Source organism: Canis lupus, chromosome 8 (assembly GCF_011100685.1).
Source record: "Canis lupus familiaris isolate Mischka breed German Shepherd chromosome 8, alternate assembly UU_Cfam_GSD_1.0, whole genome shotgun sequence".
NCBI lineage: Eukaryota > Metazoa > Chordata > Mammalia > Carnivora > Canidae > Canis > Canis lupus.
In genome coordinates this window covers 51,642,416-51,668,359 of record NC_049229.1, presented here as the reverse complement: position 1 = coordinate 51,668,359, position 25,944 = coordinate 51,642,416, and the positions used below count along the sequence as shown (strand labels likewise).

The 25,944-nt window shown below is 38.7% G+C and overlaps 1 protein-coding gene across 23 annotated transcripts in view; it reads right to left on the bottom strand.

The window, feature by feature from the left end:
* NRXN3 (neurexin 3) overlaps positions 1-25,944 on the bottom strand; it is a 1,532,396-nt gene that overhangs the window by 1,030,974 nt on the left and 475,478 nt on the right. The gene's annotated exons all lie outside the window — the stretch shown is intronic.

The following is a 25,944-nucleotide window of genomic DNA, read 5'->3' as shown; positions in this document are numbered from 1 at the left end:
GACTACTCTGGTTCTTGCTGATCCTGCCATTTAATAAACTTAGAATGCTTATACTGTCTGCCAGTGATGCGGCTGTCTTCCTATTGCCCTGATTGGAAAGGAATGACTTTTCTAATTTACATGATGTGCCTTGAACATTAAACTGATCCATGGCCCTGGAATTATATGGCAAGTCCATGAGAATAAATCTAAGGGGTAGAAATAGTCCCAGAACAGAGAGGTGCTTTTCTCTCTCTTCCATCTTTTCCTAGGCCACTCTGTTCTCAGGTCCCTGAGAACATGTTTCCATGCATTCTGCCATAAATGCCAAATCCCTCTGCACTTCAGCTAGAAGGAACAAGGGGATGTGGACTTGTGCCCTGCATGCCCAGATGGCCTCTTTGTACTATTTCTCCTGTGCAGGAATAGGAGAATACCTCCTGGCTTTTTTTATCTGGTTTTTAAAACATGTTTAACCCTCTGTGGGCCTACATAAAAGACAATTTCAATAAAAACCACCAGGTCAGCTTCTAAGACCATCATTTATAGGTCCATGACTTGATGCATGAACACTGTTGCTCTTATGCAGCTCAGCAGAGGACATCTGAAATTCAGGATGCTGGGGGACACTCTCTGAAGTGTCTAGGCTAAACAAAATAGAATGGCAAGAAGCCAGTGTCAGGGTGCCTTGATATGGGACAGTGTTGACTAGAACACCCAATAAAGCCTTTCAGCTTTATACCTATGTGTGAAGCAGTTTACATACTACAAGCAAAAGACAAAGGTATATTTATCCACGACCCAAATTTAATCCATTGACAATAGAAAATAATAAAATGAGCTTTTTCTCTTCAGCTTCCAGGATAGTGCAGCTTCTAGATAAATGTTCAGGGTAATCTTATTATTGTGTAACATTCCTACTCAGGGTAAAAACATAAATAAGAAGCACTTTGAAAGAATCTTGTTTCCAGAGTTGCCACAGAATCACACATCCTGCTTTCTCTACCCCACTTCCCCTCTGTCTTTTGGGCAACTAGTATCTCTGGTCTGCTATGAATTCCTCCCTATGAACTGACTGCTCTATTCCTTTGTCATTCAAAACACTCAACCTTATTATCCTTACGTAAGCACAGGTCTTATCTTTTTCACAGACTTCAAAAACCCAATAAATAAAAAATATGAACCATGACTTTTAAAATCAGAAACAGCACCTTGTTGTACAGGTGTTTAACAAATGCTCATGTCTGCAATAAATTAGATGTTGGACTCAAGCAGCACGGCAGTGGGTTGAGTCCTGTTCCATCTGAGCTGGCTCTGTGGCCTTGAACAAAATAGTTAACTTGTCTCAGCCTCAGAGTCTTTCACTGTAAAAATGTGGATAGCACATCTCACTTTACAGGGTTGTAAGAAATAAATAATACTGTTGTATATAGAAATACTCAACAAAGTTCCTGGCCCTTCATAATAAGCACTCCACAAAGGGTAGTTATCTAATAGTTATCTACAAATAACTATTAATTTTGTTATTTTCTGTGAAAATCCAAACTAAATCAACAGATAAGATAGCCTGGCATGAAGCAATCTTAGGAAAAAAGGATTTTCTCTGAGGATAAGTTCTAAGGTGACAGCTCAAGAGACAGGGCTCAAACTAGTGACAGACTGGATTTAAGAAACTCTGAAGTAGAAAAAAAACTATATATATATATATATATATATATATATATATATATATAAACAAAAATAGATATAATATATAAATGCCTAATAGTGGCCATTCCTTGTTTCTTCCTCTCCCTCTTCTTCTATTTTTCTGTCTCACACACACACATACATGACCCCACCATACATATGCACGGATTTAGAATTCATTATCATTCATATCTTCTATAAGAATGTACCAACGACCAAACTCCAACAGTGAAGTCCAATCACAAATGTGACAGCAGATGGTCCTCTTAGCTTCCAAAGTCAGAAGAGCCAAGTATTTGGCATGGCCAGGGCCACATCTGCATCTACAGTCCTGCTAACAGGGGTCAGTGAACTAACTCTGCCTGCTGAGCTGCAGCTGACACCAAACCTGAGGCCTAAACACCCAAATGCTACATACTATGGATACCACCATTTTTATGCTTTATATTCTGTGAACAGAGGTCAGGATTCTCCAAAGATAAAAACTAAGCACTGGAAGTAGAAAATGGGAACTGAGTTTCAGACTTGAAAAGACAGTAGTAAAATGTTGACAGTTGATCTAATTTTTTTAAACGCTGAGTGATCCAACATTCCGTGGGTCAAACAAAACATCTGCAAGAGGGAGCTCATGAGGGATGACCAGTTTATAATCTCTGATCTATGGTCCCATTTGTATAAGAGTGCCCAGGAAAAGATAAAAGGGACATAAGGCAAGCTGGAGTGACAGAAAAAAATCCAGGCAAGTTGATATTAGACATCAAGGTTCTTAGTTCCTTCCACATTTTGAAAAAAGCATCCAGTCATCTGGACATATAGTCAGTCAACGAGAGCCATGTGGGCCAGTTGCTCTGCCCTCATGAATCAAAAAGCTATGGTTTCCAGCTCAAGGGCCTTGCTAATAATGCAGGCATTATCTTTGTACTCAAAGACTTAGACAAACAAATATTTGTCTGATGGCTTTTTTGTGAAATGGAAATAATTATAGGCTGATGCTCAGTTACTGATTGATACACTAAAAAGTTGAAAAAGATTTCCAACCCTTAACACAATCACAGTAAAGGTCTAAATTTGATTCAAGAAGAATAATTTGTGAGGATTCTATTCAGTTAAAAAGGCTGATCGAGATCAGGCATAGTGTCCTTGTATATTCATTCATTATTCATATTGCATTAAAAGGAAAATTCAAGCCAGTCAAGTATGTGGGGATAAATGGGATACTATAGAGACTCAGTTTAGTGCAAGAGATAAGATTTGCTGATTCAGGCTTTATCATCCTCACAGCATCTACTAAGCTTCTACTAAATTAATAAAGAAAGAACTTAGCATAGACAGACTACAGACTTGACATGGATAAACCCAGGCAAAGAAATAAGACATGAACTTGCATGTACGAGCTATTGTTCTGCAAGACAGGCTTTGTTAATGGATAGTGAACAGAAAGTTTCTAGATGAATTAGAAAAGTTTGCCAGATGATCTTTTCAGCCACATCTGGATAGCAAACTTTCCCATGTTCAAGGGCCCTGTTGGCATATATGCGTCTCTACTTTTCCTCACAGGTGGTATTTATTGCTAACTGATGTCATTCTATCCAACTCTTTCCTATGCAACCCAGATGGACTTTCAGAATTCCTCTCAAGGCAGTCCTCTAGGAAGTTACCACCAGTTACTGAGAGATGTAACTTGAGGTGAACCTATTTTCCACCCTAACATTCTCCACTGTGTTAGCTATCCTTTAATACAAAGCCAACTTAATGTAAATTAACTGACTACACTAAAATAACGGGAACAAAATCCATGTGAATGTGTTAAATAACCACATTGCTTTTAGCTCTAGACCACAAAGGAACATAAGGAGGTACAATCCCTGCTACTAACATGCTTAGAAAATGTTGGGAAAAATGCTTAAAGGGAGGATATATTTGGTATCAGAATTGGAGTGAGACATATTTGTCACTCCAATTAGTGAACATGTAAAGATTGGTGATCAGAAACTTGACTCGGATTGTATTTTTCTTCCTTCTGCTTTCCAAGAATGGCATTGTTATGGTCCTGTAGACTCTAAGCTCTATAAACACAGAGGCTGTGTGTTTCCGATTATGTGGTAGCCAATGTGTGATCACTATCTAGCAAAGTGCCTAGCACCTAGTAGAGGCTCAATAAATGTACTCTCAAAGTTCCTGCATTTACTTATGTACAAAACAGACATAACAGTGAATGCCTACATTTCCTTCTATCTTAGAATATTTGATGAGGGCACCAACCTGACTAGAGTGAAAGTGACATGTCACAAAGCAGAGGAACTAAGATCAGATGAGTAGGTGATACCTGATTATGAACAGCTCTAAAAATATAGACTTTATGTATTTGCAACAACAACAACAACAAAGGGGCCATTAGAGTAAAAAGAAAGCCTTTAGCAGTTTGATTGGAAAGGTGACAAAATGTAAAAGGTGCTTTTCTGATTCACCAGGAATCTACTGTTATTTTTATTCCAAGGACTAGAAATGATTCTAATCATCTCACTATTTTCCTTGAGGATAATGTGTCATTCCCCCAACTTAAACTCTTCAGTGATTCTCTATCAACTTCAGAATCAAATGCAAACTTTCACGCATTACATAATAGACTCTTCCTTACCTAGTCCCCACCTCACTATAACCAGCTTTGTTGAGTTCTGTAATTCCTCCAGTAAATTCTCCCAAGGATAAGCCTTACTTGGATTCTCTATCTGATTAACTATTGCTCACCATTTGAGGCATAGTTTAGGTATCACTTCTTTGGGGAAGTCTTCTCTAACAGTATTACTCACTCTACTCCTACTTACATCTGAGTTTCTCCTCTCTGCTCCCAGGGCTCCACATTCTAACTATTGTCATAGAATTTATCATGTTGTGCAACTGAATTCCCCCAGTAGACTGGAAGCCACTCAAATGGGAGGAAACTGTGCCTTTCTTTCTATGTCTCTCAGTGCCTGATACAAAGTCAGTACATATTTGTGGGATGATGTAAAAGAATTGGAAGGACAACAGACAAGAAGATCCCAAAGCCTACTTCCTAATGCCTCTAAATCAATGAGGTCTTTAATGCATAAAGAAGCCTCTATATTCATTCTCTTTAATGATAAGTGATGAGATAAGAAAGTAGGGAGCTAAAGTATCACAGTTAAAAGAATTGATAGAGCCACTGAATATTTGGTTTTCACTTGTGTGCATGCTTAGGAAATGCACTTGCATGTTAAGTTTATCAATATAGAAAGTTCTGTACTCAAGAGTGGCTGCTGTCATTAGTTTATGTGTCTTGATAAAATACTAACAGATAAAGCAGCAAAAAACCCAATCACAAAGTCTAGCAAGATACTCAAAGAGATAGGATACTCAGCACCAACACTGCCTCCCATTCTGGAAAATGCTAAGGGACTTCTGCCCACTTCTTTATGACAATGTATGTTGGACTGTAATAGAAAACACAAGGAGATTTTGAAACAATACCAAGAGCCTTTATTCTCTGTACCCAGAGTCAAAAAGCAAGAATGAATTACTAACAATGAAGCCTTCTGCCACCAGCTACCCTGAAAGAAGATAGATTACAATAGAGATGCCAAATGGCTTTTGGAGAAAAAGATTATATAAAAGGCCCAAAGGCAGAAGAACAGGGGAAAATACTATAAAAAGATTCAATGAAACAGAACTTTCAAGAAGTCTAACACAATTAGCTGGAAACAATAGGAGTATATGAGGAAAGTATTCTATGTATCCCACAAGACAGAAGCAGTGAGTTCAGGACCATGGATAGTGACAGATTAGCCCAGGAGGTGCTGACCAATAGCAACTTCTACAAAGATTCTCTGGGGGCTAAGAAGGCGAGTTCACATTGGCACTTTGCAGTTCAACTTCCTTTAATGTGAAACCCATTTATTTACATCAAGTACACATGGACCAGAATTGTATGATTTCCTGATGGCCAAGCAACTTCCAAAGAAGGACATCTGCCTATCAGAGGCAATAACAAACTCTTGCCCTGGCCTGCTAAGCAGCTCTGCTTCTAGCCTAATGAAGCCCCTAATCAAATGGTTCTTCAAGGTGGTCCAAAGAGCCCCCTCTGCAATCAGCAGAAGAGGTGGAGAAAGTGAGAGCAAAAATATGCCAGGCTGGCTGGTAACTGATAACAGAATTGTTTCCAAATTAACAATAATATACATAGAAATGCTAGGACTCAAATTAATTTTTTTTTCTAAACAAGTTTCTTTAACTTTTGTTAACTTCAAAATAGAGTTATGCAACAAGGAAAACTCCTTTCTTTCCTTGGGGCTCTTTTTCAAGGTGATAGTGGTGCTCAGCCCCAGTACTTAAACCTAGGACTTTAAGTTACCTTCAGTAAGTCTGCAGAGACCTAGATAACCACTAGATGTCCCTTATGCCATACAAAATCAACCTGAAATGAATTTCACTACCAGTTACACAAATCACATTTAAAGACAGCTTTTCTAAGTCTTGGATCTTAGTTGTCAATTATAATTCCTATTATGATTCATTCCTCCTCATTATATTCTGTCCATTACTATACTATTTCTGTGGTATTTTATCATAAGCTACCAAAGTATAGGCAGGGAATAGGAAACTATTATGAATTAAAATTCTATTAGAGGTAGAAATGATAGGAGAAATAGGCAGAGAGGAATACTGGAATAAAGGGATATAGAATGCTAAGAGGTCCAAAATTCATTATCACTTTCAGGAATCAAATAAGTTTCAATATAAATGAAAAAAACCATAAATTCAGTTTAAATTCAAATTTTCCATACACTGAGATCTTGCACTTTTATATTCAATGAAACAAGGAATGGTATAATTTTAATTACACGTCCAGTTTGATGAATTAAGAGTGGCTGCCTAGGGCATGAAGTAGTAAAGCTGTTGTGCTGTGACCAATGAGCAATGTGTACAATGGGTGTGACAATAGGGAATGGTGGCCCTGTAATATACATTTTTGTTATAGCCTCCCAGATTCGGGATGAGTGTGGATGGTGATGGTAGTAATACAAGTAGCAATAGTCAACCTTGATGGAGGACTTCCTGTGGGCCAGGTATTATTCTTAGTATAATACATATAATTATATATGAAGTATAATCTTACATATAATTATTTAATCCTCATATGACAAATATCCAAACCAAGATATGACTACTTTTGAAAGCAGAATAGGGTACTATTAATAATTCACCTGAACAACAGATGTAACCCAGAACTTTCCAAGGACACCTAGGTGGCAGATGGCCACCCTATTTTATCCTCACAACAACCTATGTCATGAAAGGCAGAATCAACTATGGTTAGAAGCACATGTGCCAAAAAAATGAAAGGAAGGAAGGAAGGAAGGAAGGAAGGAAGGAAGGAAGGAAGGAAGGAAGGAGAAAGAAAAAGAAAGAAGAAAGAAAGGACAAGACCGACGAAAAACCCGACAGAACGAAGACCTACAAAAAGAATACGAAAGAACTCCCTAACGAAGAAGACCTCCCTCCCTCCAACCCGCCCAGAACCTCCTACCGAAAGAAGAAAGAAAGAAAGAAAGAAAGAAAGAAAGGAGAAAAGAAAGGAGAAAGAAAGAAACATGTTCTGAAGCTAAGGGGTTCAAATCATTGCTTTGTTCTTTCTTTGTTGCCTGGACATGTTACTCAACCATTCTGCACCTTGATTTCCTCATCTTTGAAATGGGATAGTAATAGCACATTTACCTCACAGGATTGCTGTGATAATTAGATTAGGTGTATGGAATGTGTTTAGAATAGCTCCTGGCACATTGTAAGGGCAGGCTATTATTATTATCCTCATTTTATAGAAGAGGAAACTATGGATCAGAGATTTTAATACCTGCCTAAGGTCACATAGCTATTATGTAGTAGAGCCAGAATGAAATGCAGGTAAGTCCGACTTGAGAGCCTGTGCACTCAATAACTATTATTCCTAGCCTCTATATGACAGAAGAGAAATCAATGTTTCTTTAAGATCCCTCTTTTAATTCAACTTCCCCAGTTATCTGGATTGTAAAAGAATCACTAGAGAAGTTCATCTCTCCTGCCTGTGGCTTAGTCTAGTGGATCACAATCAAGTAGGCACACTGAATGAAGCATGTTCAGGAGCACTCATCAAATCTCCTGGGGTCTATGCCCTCCTGAGACTATAGTAGACAGATGTAAAGTAGGTAGAGAGAAGCCAGTAAGAGCCTTCATCCCAAACTCTACTATGATGTTCTTCCTTAACTCAAGAGTTGATGAAGTCCTAGCTCTGATTTTGCGTGGGGTGGCCTACTCCAGAGCTGCTCTTCTCTCTTGATACAATCTCAACCCACCCCCCACCCCCCACCCCCACCCGGCCAGTGACGACCTAGATCCTTTGTGATCCTCCTGATGAAACAGTTGGCAAGAGCTACTCCTGGACAAAGAAGAGTGAGTGCTAGGTGAGCTGAATACACCTGTTCCCTCGGAAGTTAACTACAATCCATCCAAAACAGATCCAGATAATAGGAATTGGCTGCCACTGCTGACTTGCCTGGAACTCCAACCAGTTTTTTTAGTTATTTAATTAGCTCCTCAATAAGTATTGTATATTTTCATACTGAGAGCTGGGGACATTATCTTACCTGCCTGTCCAGTGATATTAAAGTGACCTGAATTAGCCCCTTTCAGAGAGCAACTCTTGACTTCTTTTAAACGGGCCATAAGTTTAGAAGCTATTTACTCATGAGGTGTGCCTGTAAGCAAATGAAGTTCCTAGAAGACTAAGCACTTTGAGTCTACAAATGGGAAAATTCCTCTGTCTCTGTAGTAAGCTGAATAATGCTCCCCAAAGATATCATGTACTAATCCCTGGAATTTATAGTTCCCTTCCTGGAAAAGGGTCTTCTCAAATGTGATTAAATTAAGGCTCCCAAGATAAGAGAATCCTCTATTATCCTCTTATAATCCTCTAAGTGGGCCCTAAATGCAGTCACCTGTATTTTTATAAGGAGGAGGCAAAGGGAGATCAGACATAGAGAGAAGGCAGCAATAGGAGGGTAGAGGCAGAGATTGAAGGGATGCAGCCACAAGTCAAGGGATGTTGGCAGCTACCAGAAACTGGAAGAAGCAAGGAATAGATTCTCCCCCAGAGTCTCCAGTGGGAGTGCAGCACTGCCTACACCTTGATTTCAGCAAAATGAAACTGATTTTGGACTTCTGACCTCCAGAACTGTGACAGAATAAATTTCTGTTGTTTTAAGCCACTAGGTCTGTTGTCATTTGTTGCAGCAACTATAGGAAATTAATGTGTTCTCTTTGTGCCCATTCTCTAGCTCCTGTTAGATTCTGACTTGAAATAACCCCTCAGGGCAAGGCCTACCTACTTTGAGGCTTGCCATAAGTGAATTTCTTTGGTTTGGAGAGAATAAAAACAAGTAAGTGTTGAAAATTCTCTAGGCCCATCAATATTATTAGTCCATTCCTGGTTGTGAACTCTCACTCAGTCTCTGAAATTGAAATTACCAGCTAAACTTAGCTATCAGATTTTCTATTTCACAGTTTCATCAAGTATATGCTTATATAATAAAGAGAAACTGCATGACTTTCACAACTCACTGTAATTGAAGTTCAAATCAAAGCAAAAATCAAACACAAGAATTAAACAAAGCATGAATTATGCATAATTCACTCTGCCACAAGCTATCTAATTTTTACAACAGACCTCTTCCCTAAAGACATTTTCTATGGAAAGACAAACATATCTATTTTTTTTCCTGTGGAAGACAAACATGTCTATTGTTATTCATTCACCAAGCATTTATTGAGCAACTATTAAATACAAAGGACCAAGCTGGAAAATGTGAGGGATACAAGGAAGAAAGACACTGGTTCTTCCCTCAAAGAGCTTCATTCTATTAAAGGAAATAGACATATACTCATATATTTAGTTACTCATACACTTGTGATCTATTCAGTGTCATGCTCTGTGGAAATAAAAAAATGAAAAAGATATGGCAATGAAGTTTTCTGTTAGAAAGGGAGACAGTCAGAAAAGTTAGCAATTTGCATGAGAAAGACTTTTTAAAAGGTATTCCGAACTACCATGAAAGCAGGGATGGGCTTTTAATTCAAGCTATGGGTAGGGAAAGGGGTAATCAGATAATGTCTTCCACAGGACAGAGTACTAAGTGAGACTAGAAAAATGACTGGCATTGGCCAGGAGAAAGAGGAAAGAAAGAGAAGTAACATGGGCAAAGAGAGACAAGGGTGAGAAATCTTGACATATTCATAGAATGGAAAGTGGTAAGAAGTGCTAAATTGCATCTAGCGGGAGTGATGGTAGAAGACACTGGATAAGAAGACCCTAGAAGACCTCCTACCTCCAACTGAGCAGTTTTAACTTGATCCTAATAGTGCCAGGGAACCACTCAGGCAGGAGAGTGACAAGGTCAGGTTGGCACTGTATAAAAGATTAATCTGGTGGTCATAAAGGAAATAAATTAAAGGGAAGAAAAAAGATAGAAAAACAACCTGAAAATCTACAGCAACACGACATATACAAGACCAAAAGTATAAAGTACAAGGAAAAGAATTATTTTTGACTTGGGGATGATATGTTTGTTGGGAGAGAAAAATGCATCAAGAAAGTGAAAAATAGATGATCAGGCTGATAAAATAGGTTCATGCCAAATCACAGTTTTAAATGTGAAGCTGAGCACTGAAGAGCCAAAGCAGGTATCTGGGCAGAAGAAAAACATAAGCAGAAACTAATTTTATGAAAGACAATATGGCAACTGAATAGGGTATTTACCAAAAAAAAATCCACTATGTGCAAATAATGCCCATGTCTAGGACAGTGACGGTGAAAATGGAAGAGGGGTGGCAGGGCCAAGATTCTAGAAAAATTTCAGAGAAAAAGGCTGACAGGACTTGATAACTTGGGAAGGCTGTACCTGTACTGGCCAGGTCTGCTGAGACATCCAGTGCTCCATCTAATAGTGATAAGGAAAAATAGTTAGATTTGCTAGATCTAATACCTATAATGAAGGATAGATACTAAGTGCCTAAGAACTGTGATAAATGTTTCATACTTAGAATCTATGAGGCAGCATCACCACCTCAAGGCAGCATCATCCACCTCTCAAAGGAAATAGAGACTTTGAGAAATCAGAAGTCACAAAGTTTTCAAGTGACAGGGCTAGGATTTGTTCTCAAGTCCTCCAATTCCCACATGTATTCTCAGAAGAATTAGGTTGTGTGATTGGCTCATATATTCCAATTTGCTTTGGATAAAAATGTTTAGAAACAGCCTTTATTTAAACACAATGCTATTATGATTTCTCAGGAAATCATCCCCATCTGGGGAAACCTATGATCACAAACAAAACCTCAACAAAGACTTGTATATTGCTGCATATTTGAATCAGTAGTCACTGCTCTTACTAACTTTCCTTAGAATCCATATCAATAGCTGAAATGCTTGATACCATCTAATCAAGTCACACTGGAGTGATCAAGTGGATAAGACAACAAGTGAGGAGCTTGGGGAAACACATTGTAATTGGAGGACCTTCCTACTATCAGAAGTCTACTAGATGTCCTGAGAGAAAAACAAGACTTTGCAAAAACACACCTACTCTCACCTCTGGCTCCTTGATCTTTTGAGTTTATTTTTGGACTGGCATAGAAGTAAGCACTATCGGATGTTTCATTAAATGCTTCTTTTTTTTTTTTTATGATAGTCACACACAGAGGGAGAGAGAGAGAGAGAGAGAGAGAGAGAGGCAGAGACATAGGCAGAGGGAGAAGCAGGCCCCATGCACCGGGAGCCCGACGTGGGATTCGATCCCGGGTCTCCAGGATCGCGCCCTGGGCCAAAGGCAGGTGCCAAACCACTGTGCCACCCAGGGATCCCATCATTAAATGCTTCTGAAGGAGATGTTTACACTAAAAAAATATAGTAAAGTATTTCTACCTGTAAACAAAGCAAATAGTACATAAACGGTTTATGCTTCCAGAATTTTTCAAGGACTTTTCCTAGAAATTTCATAGCACTGACCCTACATGGTCACTATTTTCCCCATTGCTAAAGGGCCATTTACTGGCTATGCTTTCTGTATTTATCACAATCTGAGGATTGAGGAAAGCCGTGAATAATGGTATCCCCCTTCTTAGCCTCCTTATAGGCTACCCTACACCTGACGATTGTTAGGATCTATCTTAGGGATTCCTTACACTAATTCAAACTATGAATGCACAAAAAAGGGTAAAAATCAAAGCAGATTTGAGTGTCCCTAGATGTAGGGCAAAGAAGAATCAAGGCAACAACTTGAATTATGTCAGTAACTTTAAATCCACTGCTTAAAACCTAATAAGGAGCAGAGAAAGTCGAAAGTAGTGGTAGAATAAATTGAGACATTTAGCTTTTATCTCTTTGGCTACTATAACTGTGTGGCTAGAAAATACAGTTCCAAGAAAAACCAATAAAAGGAATTTTATTTAACCACAGATGAAAGAGGAGAGACATTTTACTATCTTGTCTTGCAGCATTCAAAATACTGTGTTTTAACTTAGTTGCTTTCTAAGATAAAGCAGATTTAACTCATGAGAAATAAATCCAAAATACAATTACAAATGTATTAATTAAATTTAAATTAGGTCTCAGTCCTTGGAATATCTGTGGAATCGCTTTTTGTTTTTTATCACTCCCTTTGCAAAATTCCCTTTTCCAGGGTTTTCTGATTATACACTTTCCAGGGAACTCTTTGATGACTCACTTTTTGCCTCTGTCATCAGCATCATTTCCAAATTCCTTAAAAAGAGGCTTTTCCTCAGCATCGGAGGAAGGCTTTTTTTTCCCATTTTCACTACTCTATCTCAATTGAAAATTGCACCCATTCACACATCTTTTATCTCTAAACCTAAACACCTTCCCACGCCGTAGGCCCCAAATCTGAATTGTCTGCTAGAATAATTCATCTATCCAAAATTAAAATTCTCTGCAGAACCCTAAAATTAACCTGCATAAAATCAAATGCATCAGTTCCTTCTCCTGACTTCCTTATTTCTGTTAATGGTCACCCAAGTTTAAATTTTTATAGAAATATCTGATGCTTGTATCAATTTATTACCAAGTTCATTGGATTCTATAGCCAACACATCTTTCGCATTCTTTGTCTCCACTCCACTTCTGCTGCCACTGGTTCTACATAGGCCTCCATTGGCTCTATAATGAATGACATGGTCCTCACCCTTTAGGAGCTCACCTTTCAGCATAGGTGTTAAGCATATAAACAAATGTATGTACGGTGATGTTGCAAGAGGATCTATGTAGTAGATTCAATGGCCAACTCCACCCTGGGGAGATGGCATCTGGATTATGTCTCATGTGAGTGAGTGTAATACAGCTTCCTAACGGATCCTAATTCCAGCTCCAAAGTCTCCTTCTTCAATCTACTCTTCACACTAATGTCCTACACTTGGTCTGTTGTCCCTAACATGATAATAATCCAGAACAACTGAACTTAGACCATGGCAATGGGAAGACCAAGATGAGTCAAGTCAACATGCCTAAAGGATAAATGGGCCTTGGAGGAATGTTTAAGCAAGGAAGGGGAACAACAATGACTTTCAGTTCTTTGGCTTGGGTAACTAGGTTGATGTCAAGTCACTAATAGAAGGAATTAAGTAGGAGGAGTGAGAAATCCTGAGAAGGGAGGGGAGAGGAGGATAAAGGGGAGTGAATCAAAAAATGAACAGACCACCAGAACTGAAAATGAGCCAAATTACACTCCAGAGAAGGAGTGTCATAGGACCACAGTATTCCTAGCTTGAAGGAGGAGACAGTCCACTTTTATTCTTTTGATATTAAGATATATAGTTGTCAAAAAAAAAAAAGATAAATAGTCATCACTTTACCCTGAAGCTACATTCATCCACATAGCCTTCTTAAAGCTAGCTAATTTGATTAGAGAAGAAACTTCCACCAAATTATTCTGGTAACACTATATCTCTTGTATTCCCTCTCGGCATTTCTTTTCCTCCTGATTCTATTATGTTTCCTAGGAAAACGAACTGAAAGAACTCAGGGCAGGAAGTATGTCCATCTTTGAAGGATGTACCAAGTACTCAACACATAACTGAAATGCTGTTAATATGTCCTGTTATACATACTAAAACGTATGCCCATCAGGAGTTCTAACCAAATTGTTAAAATACCAAAATAATGCATCTAATGAGGCCTGCTGGTGATGCTGATTGTTTTAATAATGATGATGGTGACAACTGATAATGACAATGATGGAAGAGGAGGAGGAGAAGGAAAAGACAGTGATGAGAACATCACTGACAATATCTTTAAGTCACTTTTAGAGAAATTTCAAAAGGATTAGAGGAAACGATAGCAAGAAGAATATAAAAGTAAAGAGCATCAATTCCACTTGTTTGAGGTAAAAAAAAATACTGTTAAGTGTTCCACGGTACTTAGGCTATATATTAAATCAAGTACAGTAAAGTTTACTGCAAATTTGGCCTGAAAGTACACAATGTGTACTACATATTTATGAGAACACAGAACTTGAAGAATAACTTCTTGAAAAGGTATTGAAGCTCTCTTCCTTTGATTTCTAGGACATGTAATCTACTCAACCTATTTTCTCCCATTTCTTAACTAGCTACTCTCTCTTCTCCCAATGTTATTAATGCACGTGTTCCCTAAGGCTCAACCTTGATGTCTCCATGCTCTTCTCTCTGCACTTTTCCTATTAGAGCTCATCTACACTCCCACCCTCAACTTTTCTCTATGCAGGAGGCTACTAAATATTTATGCCAGCTCTAATCCTTCTCTATGTTCAGGCTCTTATCTCCAACTAATATCCGAGTCTTTTCTATTTGACTGCCTTACTCTTAGGTCAAAGTATTTCAAAATCTTATCCACCCCACTACCAATCCCATTTTACTACTCTGATTGCAGAAAAATTCCTCCAAAACTTGTCTATACCTACCCTCATCAATTCCTATACTTAACTACTCCTTCTTCAATCCACATCAAATTAGACTCCCACCCACACTGCACCATTGAAGTGGTCCATAGCCTACCAGAACCAATAACTGCTTCTCAATTCCTTTGACCTCTTGGCACTCTCTTCTTCTTGCAAGATTTACTCAAAGATCTTTTAATATTCCATATTCTGTCACACCCCCCGTTCAACCATTATAATCTATTTTCTTTGTTAGTTTCTCTCTGTAAGACCTCTCCTTATTGGGAGCCCAAGAGCTCTCTCTTTGGCCCTCTCTCTATTCCAGCTAAATTCTATGAGTTTCATTACCTTAAATATCATATATCATTTTCTTTATGCTCAAATTTACATCTCTACCTATGGATTTCCTCTGATCATCAGACACATTTCCAACTGCCTTCTTGACATCTCTATGTAACAGACTTTTAAACTAAACAGGGCTAAAACAGAAGTATTGATTTCACCTTCCCAAGCACACTTCTCTCAAGCACCCCCACTTAGATGATGTTATTAACAGTATCTAAACCTAGAATATATCATGGTGTCATTAGTGCTGCTGCTGAGCAGTTCTGATGCTGTTTACCGGCACCACCACCACCAACTCCCAGACAACATAGGACTGCATCTCTTGGCCACTTTGTGGTAGGTGGAGCTGTGTGGTTACTTTTGTTAAATTGGTTTTGAGCAGAAGTGGTATGTGTCACCTCCAGGACAAACATTGAATGGTTCCCAGTATGAAACCCTCTAAATTTCCCTTCTCCCTTTTCAATGTTTCAGTTAATGGTTACCATGTCATCATGTGTCACAGAGAGAGAAATGTTATAAAAATATCAAAGCCACCCGCCAACACACAAAGGATATGATGTGTTAGTGAGAGATAAACCTCTTTTGTTTTAAGCCTCTGATATATTGGAGGAGTTTGTTGCCACAACACAACCTAGCTTATCTTGACTAATAAAGATATCCTCAATTACTCACCTCTCACACTCAACATCCAATTCATCAATAAACCCTATTGACTCTACCTCCATCCACATCCATCCACTTCTTAATATCTCCATTACTACTACTCTAATCCACAGTGCTATATTTTTTTGCCTAGAAGGCAGCAAATGGCCAGCTATCCATCTTCTGTCTCTACCTGTATGCACTACGGGCCATCCTCCACAGACCAGTCCAAGGGATTTTTCTAATTTCTGACCAATCATTCCCCTGCTAAAAGTGCTCAATGGCTTTTCACTGTAATCAGAATAAAATCCAAACTTCTTACCATGGCTTAAAGGCTCTATATAACTTGATCTTGCTTAATTCATTCTTTCTTTTATATCCCTTCAGTAAGTACATACTTCTTGTGTATTTGTATTTGTTGGCCTTTGACTTCTTGCCAAACAATCATCTGCTCCCTAACAACTCGACTCTTTAAGCACTCCATTACCTTCTACTCCCTCATCATGCCTTGTTTCCTCTCTTCAGAGCTTCTATGTCACCCCATAAACATTAGATTTATAATCTTACTCTCTTTCCCATCTACCAGAATGGAAGCTCTAGGAATGCAGGGCCTTTTGTGGTTGTTCACTTGTGTACATCTAGCCTTAGCAGAAGTAATGTCGGGTAAGATAATAGTGAAATAAGGGAATTTGGCAAGGCTCCCTCACATTTCTAATTCCCTAAACACCAAGGATTCTGCTAAGCCTTTAGTGCCCTTCAGAATTTTTAAGTCTTTGGACGCTAGAGTCTTTGATTTTGATTCTATAGGTCAAATATATTTATACTTACATATATAAGCATACAAGTGTACATATTTACACTTGTAATATACACAAACAAAAGCACATATACACACATATTTTTAATCTAACAGCTAACCAGGTGTTCCCAACCAGATTTCTCAACATGAGGGAAACTTTTTGTGCCCAGTCCAATCCTTTCTTACTCCCTCTCCCCAACTCCAAACCCTTTCTTTTCCAATGTGCTTCACTATCACCACAGATGATTAAGGGTCACTTTTACCTGTGAGCGAGATGTCATCTTGGTTGAACCCAAGAGTTCCTGACAAGTCCTGACTGAGTCTTTTGTCTCAATAAAGAACTGAAAAGTCAATCCAGGGAGATAGCTCACTAGGAAACAAAACCTTCTGCTTATGCCAAGGGAATATATTCACCATTGATTTATTCATCTATGCATTAGGCAAACATATGTGGAAGCCATACAAGAGAAGAAAAATGAATTATTCATTCAACAAACACTCACTGAGTGAATACGATATGCTAGGTACTATCCCCAAATGGATAAAACAGACAAAGTCTTAACCTCACAGACCCTAAAATCTAAGTGAGTGAGGTAATAAGTAAGTAAACTTATAGTATGTCAGAGGGTGATAAGCAAGATAAAAGGAAGTGGGAATGCTAAGATGGGGTAGAAGTTGGTTACTACATATACAGGATAGCCAGGGAAGGCCTATAAAATACAGTAATATTTCAGCAGGGACTTGAACAAACCACATAGACATCTGGAGAAAGAGAATTCCAGGAAGCAGACAAGCACAAAACTCCTGAGCAGTCTTGTGAACAATGTAACACGTTCAAACATCACGGAGGCTGGTGTGGCTGAGTTAGGGGGAATAAGAGGGACAAACTGGAGGTGAGGGCAGAGGGTAGCAGGGGTAAGATCCTACAAGGTCTTACAGGCCTACTAAGAACTTGAGCTCTGCTTCTGAGCATGAAGGAAAGCCATTAGAGGGTTTTAGCAGAGGAGTGTGTATCTTCCTCCTTCATTTTAAGACAACTCTTCTGCTTGCTAGGAAGCTAGACACTTGGGGAAGAGGGAGAACCAGAGGTAAAAACAAAGGCACGGAGAGCATTTAGAAGGTTGTTGCAGTAATCTAGTGAAAAAAAAAATGGTGGTTTGGACCAGTATGTACCACTTGATAGGCCTTCCTGACCCTCAGGTATATTTACTGGCCCTTTTTCATTGCATGATGACCATTTGTTTACTTGTCTGTTTCCCTGACCAGTCAGAACTTTCAATTAAAAAAAAAAGTCTTAATTGCCTTTTCACCTTTACCTTTATACATTAGGTACAAAAAAGGTGTATCAATGCACCTGAAATATTTAAAGCATAATACAAGTCACTTTACTTACCAGCAAGATAAATAGTATATGGTGGAGTTGCATTGTATTTACATATGACTCACAGATTTTCAGCTATCCATACTCGGGATGGAGAGCTGGGGAGCTGGGGAATTACGAGGGAGTGTGAGAATTGTCTACTTACCATGTAACTATTTGCCATACTCCAAGTAGGCCTAGTCTTCATACCTCCCAGAAAGAATTGCCTCAGCAGAAATGCAGAAATCAATTATGCTAACCCTTGGTTTTCAGGCTTGCAAGGGGCCTGGACTTTTGGAAATGCTTTAAAAGCCTTGTAAGGGCAAAGTTGACTATAAGCATATTTTTTTTTAACCTTACGTGTCCATTTTAGAATGTAATCTCCATATAAACCACAACTCCGATGTCCTGCCCCTCTAGAGGCCTCCATTATTCCTCACACCTCACGCTGGTTTGTAACACATGTCCAAGAGCCACAGACCCTGGCTGTTAGATCCTGGTTCTCCTCCAAGGTCATCCAACTCCAGGATCAGTATGGTTAATGCAGTCAGTGAAAAAGGCCCTCAAATAAGATGCTGTCCGTTATTAACCCTAAGGGACAAAGGTTTGGTAAAAGAACAAGCCTCTAAAATAGAAAAATGAGAATCTTTATTCAACGGATGGCATAATGCACCCTTGGGTGTTCTGCAAGTAAACAATTTCTATAAAGTATTTATATAAATATTGTTAGTGTGATTAAGATGTCTCTCTAAATTTTACCAGGGCATCATTAATCTAAGCTATAACTAATATTAAAAAAGAGCAAATTTAAAAATTTTAGTATATCACAAATTCAGAAGCTGATCATGAAAAAATATTGTGTTGATCAATAAAGATTTTCTAAAAGGACACTTGGAAAGTAAACTTTTGTCAGTCTAAAGGCATCCTTTTTCTGAGTCCAAGATTCTCTACAACTTGGTCCCCATCTACCTTAACCACATACAAATGCCCTCCCCAGGAATACACCCACTATCACTGATACAGTGTAATCTACAGAATCTTGCTCTGCCTATCTAAATCCCAACCACCTGTCAATATCTCTATATTTTTATTTACTTATTTTCACTTAGCCTGCTCTTCTATATTCTGCTTTGAAGCTGGGGCACTCTGCTGAAATAAAGAGAGCTCAGTGTGTTCTTTTAAAGCCTAAAAGAAATATCCCTAAAATGGACCAACATCTTTTGCTCTGATGCCATAACATAAATCCTTCAGGCTGACCACAGGTTAATTCAGGTGAATGACTTGGTTCCATAGGTATGAGAAAAACCACATCCATGTGTTTTTCTCAGTCCAAAGAGCAGTGCTATCCAAAAGAAATATAAATCAGATGTAATTTAAATTTTTCTAGCAGTCATTTTTTAAAAGTAAAATTAATTTTAACAATACATTTTATATAACTTAATATATATGAAATTTTATCATTTTAACATGTCATCAACATAACAAATGATTTATAAGATTTGGGGAAGAGTACTAAGTCTTCAAAGTTCAGTGTGCATTTTACACTTATGGCTCACCTCAATGCAAACCAAGCACATTTCAAGTCCTCAGTAGCCAGATGTGGCTTGTGACTGTTGTACTATACTGAACAGTAAAGCTCTGGAATTATTTTCCTCCATGGTATATTACTAAGTCACCAGTGAATTTTTGTTCATCTGAAAAACAATTTCTCACTTTCTGATGATTCTTGATGAATAGCTAGTGAGGTAGTGTGGCATAATGGTGGTGAATGTAGGCTCTGGGACCAGACTATGCAGATTTTAATCCCAGTTCCAACTCTTAACTAGCTGTATGGCTTTGGGCAAACTATCTTTGTGCTTCTGTTTCCTCCTTTTCTTCCCCAGTGACAGTGTGGTACTTATTCCCAGAGTTAGTGTGAGGACCAGATGAGTTCAAAATGTAAAGTGGGATACTGCTTAGCATACAGGAAGGGATCAACGAATACTGACTTATTATTACTATTCCTGCTATTGTTGTTGTTAGCCACAATTGAAATTCTGAGGCTGCAAAGCTAAAGACCAGACTATTGCTAATGTAATTCTACAAGGGTACAGTACAGTCACCTTACTACAACCCAGGCTCAAACAGCCCACTGCACTGACTCCCCAGCTGTTACACCCTTTTGAGTCCCTGCCTGTTTCCCTCAGTCTGAGCACCTGCCTATCTTCCTGCCCCTGCACTGACCTTTTATATGGCTAATGCTTTGTGATGCCAATAAGCTCAGATTCATCTATGATTCTGGAGGAGAAACAGAGCAGTGGATGAACAGGCAGTTGAAACAGAATCCACAGAGCATGAAAAACCAGTTCCAGGTTGGCTTTAGCAAATCCCACCCAATTCCCAGCACTGGAATGAACCAGCAAAGGAATATCAATCATGGATTGAGGGAGAGAGTATGTCCTGAACTCTTACACATCTTTTTACCCAGATTGGCTTCTCATCTCCATCACTGACAACAGAACACACACGGAATGGCTATGGGACATTAAGCAGGAGACCCACTTTTCCAAAAATATTTCCTGAAAATTAGCTGCTTTGGGAGATCTAGTCACTTTTCTTTAGGCTCAACATTTATTAAATAAGTCAAGTCCATTCCTTACTGAATTTCACTACCTGGGAATGGTTTATGTCCAAAAGAATAAAAGACACACTTCTGTTCCTCCTCCACTATTCTCAAGGAAACTCTGGTCTCCGCAGAACAACTTATACATCACTGGCCAAAAGTATCTCACTGGTTTTAAAAACTAAAAACATGGCGAAGAGATTCAGAAAAACCCCATTCCATTCCCGCTTATCTCTTTTTTTTCTCCTTTAAGGGTATTTATGTATGTATATAAAAGAGTCTTTTAGAACACTGCAAGGTTGGAAGTAATTGCTACTTATCCAGGACACCTGCACATGGATGCTGCTTCCTCTTCCAGGTGACGATGTGGCCTTGCTATGCTACATTTAGGTCAAGAGCCAGGAGATTCCAATATCTGAAAATATTCCTTTAAATGGACATGCATAGATTATCAGTGCCAATACTGTCAGAATGTGGCATAAGCCCCAATCACATAAGGCAGGGTCAGAAGAACTGAGATTTCCAGAAAGACTTGGAAGGACTCAACCCCAAATACACAGTGTCTCTCACAGCTGTTCATTGCTATGAAGGACCCTGGGTGCCAAGTGAAGCTGTGTTGGGAAACATTACATCTGTTCCTTCCCTATGTGGTCATTGTGTTTCTGATAATCCTTTTATCCCTGGGCATTAACCTAGAAATTAAATGAAGTGTGTGTTTGTGGTCTCTTCCTGCCAGTGCATAGCCCACATGGAGTACTAGGGTACCAGTCTAGGGTGCATTTTTTCAGGTAGTAGATAAGCTGGGTCAGGCAGTACACCAGCCATCTCAGACAGTGAGATCCTCAGTGTTGGAGTAACTCTTAAATCTGGGAAAGTAAAACAAAATAAAAAATAAAATAAAATAAAATAAATCTGGGAAAGTCCCTTAATGATATCCATAAAGGAGAGGGACAACAACAGACAACGACTACCAAAAACGGAGTTGTTTGCGCAAGCTGATAAAACCAAATCACTCCACTCTGGATTGCTACAAATCAAAGAACTAATTAAAACGAGGTGGAAGGGACTCCTGGGTGGCTCAGTGGTTGAGTATCTGCCTTTGGCTCAGGTCATGATCCTGGGGTCCTGGGATTGAGTCCCACATCAGGCTCCCCAAGGGGAGCCTGCTTCTCCCTCTGCCTATGTCTCTGCCTCTCTCTGTGTGTCACTCATGAATAAATAAATAAAACCTTTTAAAAAATGAAATAGAAGACTGTATTCATGTGCAAAGTGGGGGGGGGGGGTTGAAGGAAAAGTAGAATCAAAATCCAAACTCAGAACTCATTGCCAAAACCAGTCTGTTTCTGGTGGAATTTCAAATGCGGCTCTATCCAAAATTCCCTGTTTCACTTTCTGCTCAAAAACCTATAATCTCATTTGCAAATATCTTCTCCTATACTGTAGGTTCTCTTTTAGTTTTGTTGACTGTTTCTTTTGCTTTGCAAAAGCTTTTTATCTTGATTAAGTCCCAATAGTTCATTTTTGCTTTTGTTTCCCTTGCCTTCATAGATGCCATATCAGATAAAGGGCTAGTATCCAAGATTTATAAAGAACTTATTAAGCTCAACAGCAAAGAAACAAACAATCCAATCATGAAATGAGCAAAATACATGAACAGAAATTTCACCAAAGAAGACATACACACGGCCAACAAGCACATGAGAAAATGTTCCACATCACTTGCCATCAGGGAAATACAAATCAAAACCACAATGAGATACCACCTCACACCGGTGAGAATGGGGAAAATGAACAAGACAGGAAACTACAAATGTTGGAGAAGATGTGGAGAAAGGGGAACCCTCTTGCACTGTTGGTGGGAATGTGAACTGGTACAGCCACTCTGGAAAACTGTGTGAAGGTTCCTCAAAGAGTTAAAAATAGAAGTACCCTACGACCCAGCAATTACTTTACTGGAGATTTACCCCAAAAATACAGATGCAGTTAAAAGCCAAGATACCTGCACCCCAATGTTTATAGCAGCAATGTCCAGAATAGCCAAACTGTGGAAGGAGCCTCAGTGTCCATTGGAAGATAAATGGATAAAGAAGCTGTGGTCTATGTATACAATGGAATATTCCTCAGCCATTAGAAACGACAAATACCCACCATTTTCTTCGACATGAATGGAACTGGAGGGTATTATGCTGAGTGAAGTAAGTCAATCGGTGAAGGACAATCATCATGTGGTTTCACTCATATGGGTAATATCAAAAATAGTGAAAGGGATAATAGGGGAAAGGAGAGAAAATGAGTGGGAAAAATCAGAGAGGGTGACAAAACATGAGAGACTCCTAACTCCGGGAAATGAACAGGGGTAGTGGAAGGGGAGGTGGGCAGGGGGATGGGGTCACTGGGTGATGGGCACTGAGGGGGGCACTTGACGGGATGAGCACTGGGTGTTATACTATATGTTGGCAAGTTGAACTCCAATAAAAAAATATACTACCCCCCCGTAATCTCTTCATGTTCTACAATCAATTTATGACACTTTACAAATAACATTCAACCTACACTTCTAGCCTAATCTCCTACTCTTCTTCACATATATGCCTCATGTTCTATATGCTCAAATTCTTACTCAGAATAACACAAATCTTCTCAGTTCTGTATATTTGACTTAGGTTATTCCTTTATGGAATATTCTTTCCCTTTCTCTTCTGTCTGGCAAATCATGGCCAATTTGCAAATTTGCTTCATGGTTTCTTCACGTGAAATATATATATATTTTTTGGCTAACATAATATTTTAAAAACTGTTAAAACATTTTAAAAAGTGCAAAAATCAAAAGCCAAGAGCTCAGGTAATTTTCCGAGAGATCGTCCTTATGTACTCACCATCCAGAGCAAGAAATAAGAGCTATACTCATACCCCAGAAGCCTCCCACTTGCCACACACACTCACTTCATTCTTCTTCCAAGATAACTGGCTTCTAACACCATAGATTAGTTTAGCCTATTTTATTTTAATTTTTTAAAGAATTTATTTATTCATGAGAGACAGAGACATAGACAGAGGCAGAGGGAGAAGCAGGCTCCATACAGGAAGCCCGATGAGGGAATCGATCCCGGGTCTCCAGGATCACACCCTGGGCCGAAGGCAGACGCTCAACCGCTGAGCCACCCAGGCGTCCCAGTTTAGCCTATTTTAAACCATATACATATATATGTATGTATATAATACATTTACTCTTCTGCGTCTAGCTTGTTTCTCTCAGTATTATGTTTGTGAGATTTTATCTATGTTGTACATAGTTGATTCATTTTTATTATTGCATAATATTCCATTTTTTGAATATAACACAATCTACATGTTCTTTTTTAAAATATTTTATTTATTTGAGTGAGAGAGAGGATGAATGGGGGTGGGGGCAGAGGGGCAGAGAGAGAGAGGGAGAAACAGACTTCCCACTGAGCAGGGAGCCTGAAATAGGGCTCAATTCCAGGACTCTGGGATCATGACCTAAGCCGAAGGCAGATGCTTAACTGAGTGAGCCACCGAGGTGCCCCTCTATTTATTTGTTCTGTTGTTCATGGCCATTTGGGTCACTTCTAGTCTGAGATTACTATCAACATTTTTGTATAATATATTCTGATGTATATATTTATATACTTCTGTCAGCCAGCATATATATTAAAGAGTGGAATTGCTGGGTCAGAGGGTATACATATGATTAGCTTTAGTAGATATTGCCTGAATATTTTCCAAAATGCATCAATTTTCACAAACTTCTTGTACCAATCTCAGTGTATGAGAATTTCAGTGGCTTCTTATCCTCTCTATCACTTTAACCTTGTGAGTCTTTTTTGATACCCATGCTGGTGAGTATGTGATGATATTACATTGTGTTTTAATTGCTCATGAAGACATTATTCTATATTTTCTTCTAGATGCTTTATTATTTTGCCTTATACATTCAGGTAGACAATTCACTTGGAATTGGTTTATCTGTATGGTGTGGGGTATAAGTCAACACCCTTTTTTCTATAAGGATACTGAATTGATCAAGAGCCATATATTGAAAAGATTATACTCTCCCTCTGTTATGCAGAATCACCTTTACTATAAACCAAGTGTCCATATAGGTGTGGGCCAATTTCAGGACTTCCTGTTCCATTGGTTTACTTGTCTAGTTTAAGTTCTAATTCTGTTTTCTTTAAATGTTGGGAAGAATTCACCTCTGACTCCATATAGCCAGAAGTTCTGTTTGAATGGAAGTTTTATTTATAAATTCAACTTCTTTGACCAATTTTCCATTTCTTCTTCTGATAGTTTTCCTTACCAAAGCCTGTTTCAATCATTTTCTAGGCAACTCAAGGTTAGCCCCTTTAACTCCATTTACTCTTTTCCTGACTTTTCTGACACGTTTGTCATTAAAAAGAATTCAACATATATTTGAAATTCTATCATATGTTATAAATTTTTGGTTTAACACTGAACACATTTTTTATCTGACCATTCTTAGGGCTGGAAGTCTGAAACAAGCCTCATTGCACTACATACATCATGTTGGCAAAGCTGAGCTCATTCTGGAAGTTCTGGGGGAGAACTGTTTCCTTACCTTCTCCAGCTTCTAGTGGCCACCCCACCTTCCTCTGCTCATAGCCCTTTTCTCTGTCTTTAAAGCAAGTAGTGTTAGCAGCCTCAATCTATTATCATTCTTATACTATCAATAAGTATTTATACTTTTTATTGCTGTTCATTCCTTCTTACACTTCCATGCTTCCATCTGGTATCATCTCCCTTCTGCCTAAAGAATTTCCTTTAGAAAAAAAAAAAAAAAAGAATTTCTTTTAGTATTTCTTTTAGAGCAAGTATGCCAAGAATGAACTTTCTCATTTTTTTTCTCTGCAAAAAGGGGTTTCTATTTTTTTAAGAATATTTTCACTGATGATTGAACTCTAGCAGAGAGAGCACTATTAACACTATTTGATAATTAACTCATTTTTCTTATAAAAATTATATACCGAAAAAAATTATATACCTTACCATAGTTTTAAGCTTTTGTTTCAACCCCTCTACGTACCTATATGTTAAAAATGCTCACTCTGGGGACGCCTGGGTGGCTCAGCGGTTGAGCACCTGCCTTCGGCCCAGGGCGTGGTCCTGGAGTCCCGGGATCTAGTCCCCACATCGGGCTCCCTGCATGGAGCCTGCTTCTCCCTCTGCCTGTGTCTCTGTCTATCTCTCTCTCTCTCTGTGTCTCTCAGTGTCTCTCATTAATAAATAAATAAAATCTTAAAAAGAATGCTCACTCTGTGCTATTATGCTCTATGTATGTTTCTGTGTCACTACTCCATCTCCTTTTTCAACACTGAACACAAGACACATTTTTAATAAAAATTCTTACTGTAGTCAAAATATTCAGAACATAATAAAAGAATACACACACACACACACACACACACACACACACACACACACACACACACAATCTTAGGTCACAGACCAGACATTCTTAAGGTTTCTTTTCAAATGAAAGGTAAAAGCCATGGAGGCATTGGGATCCTTCCAT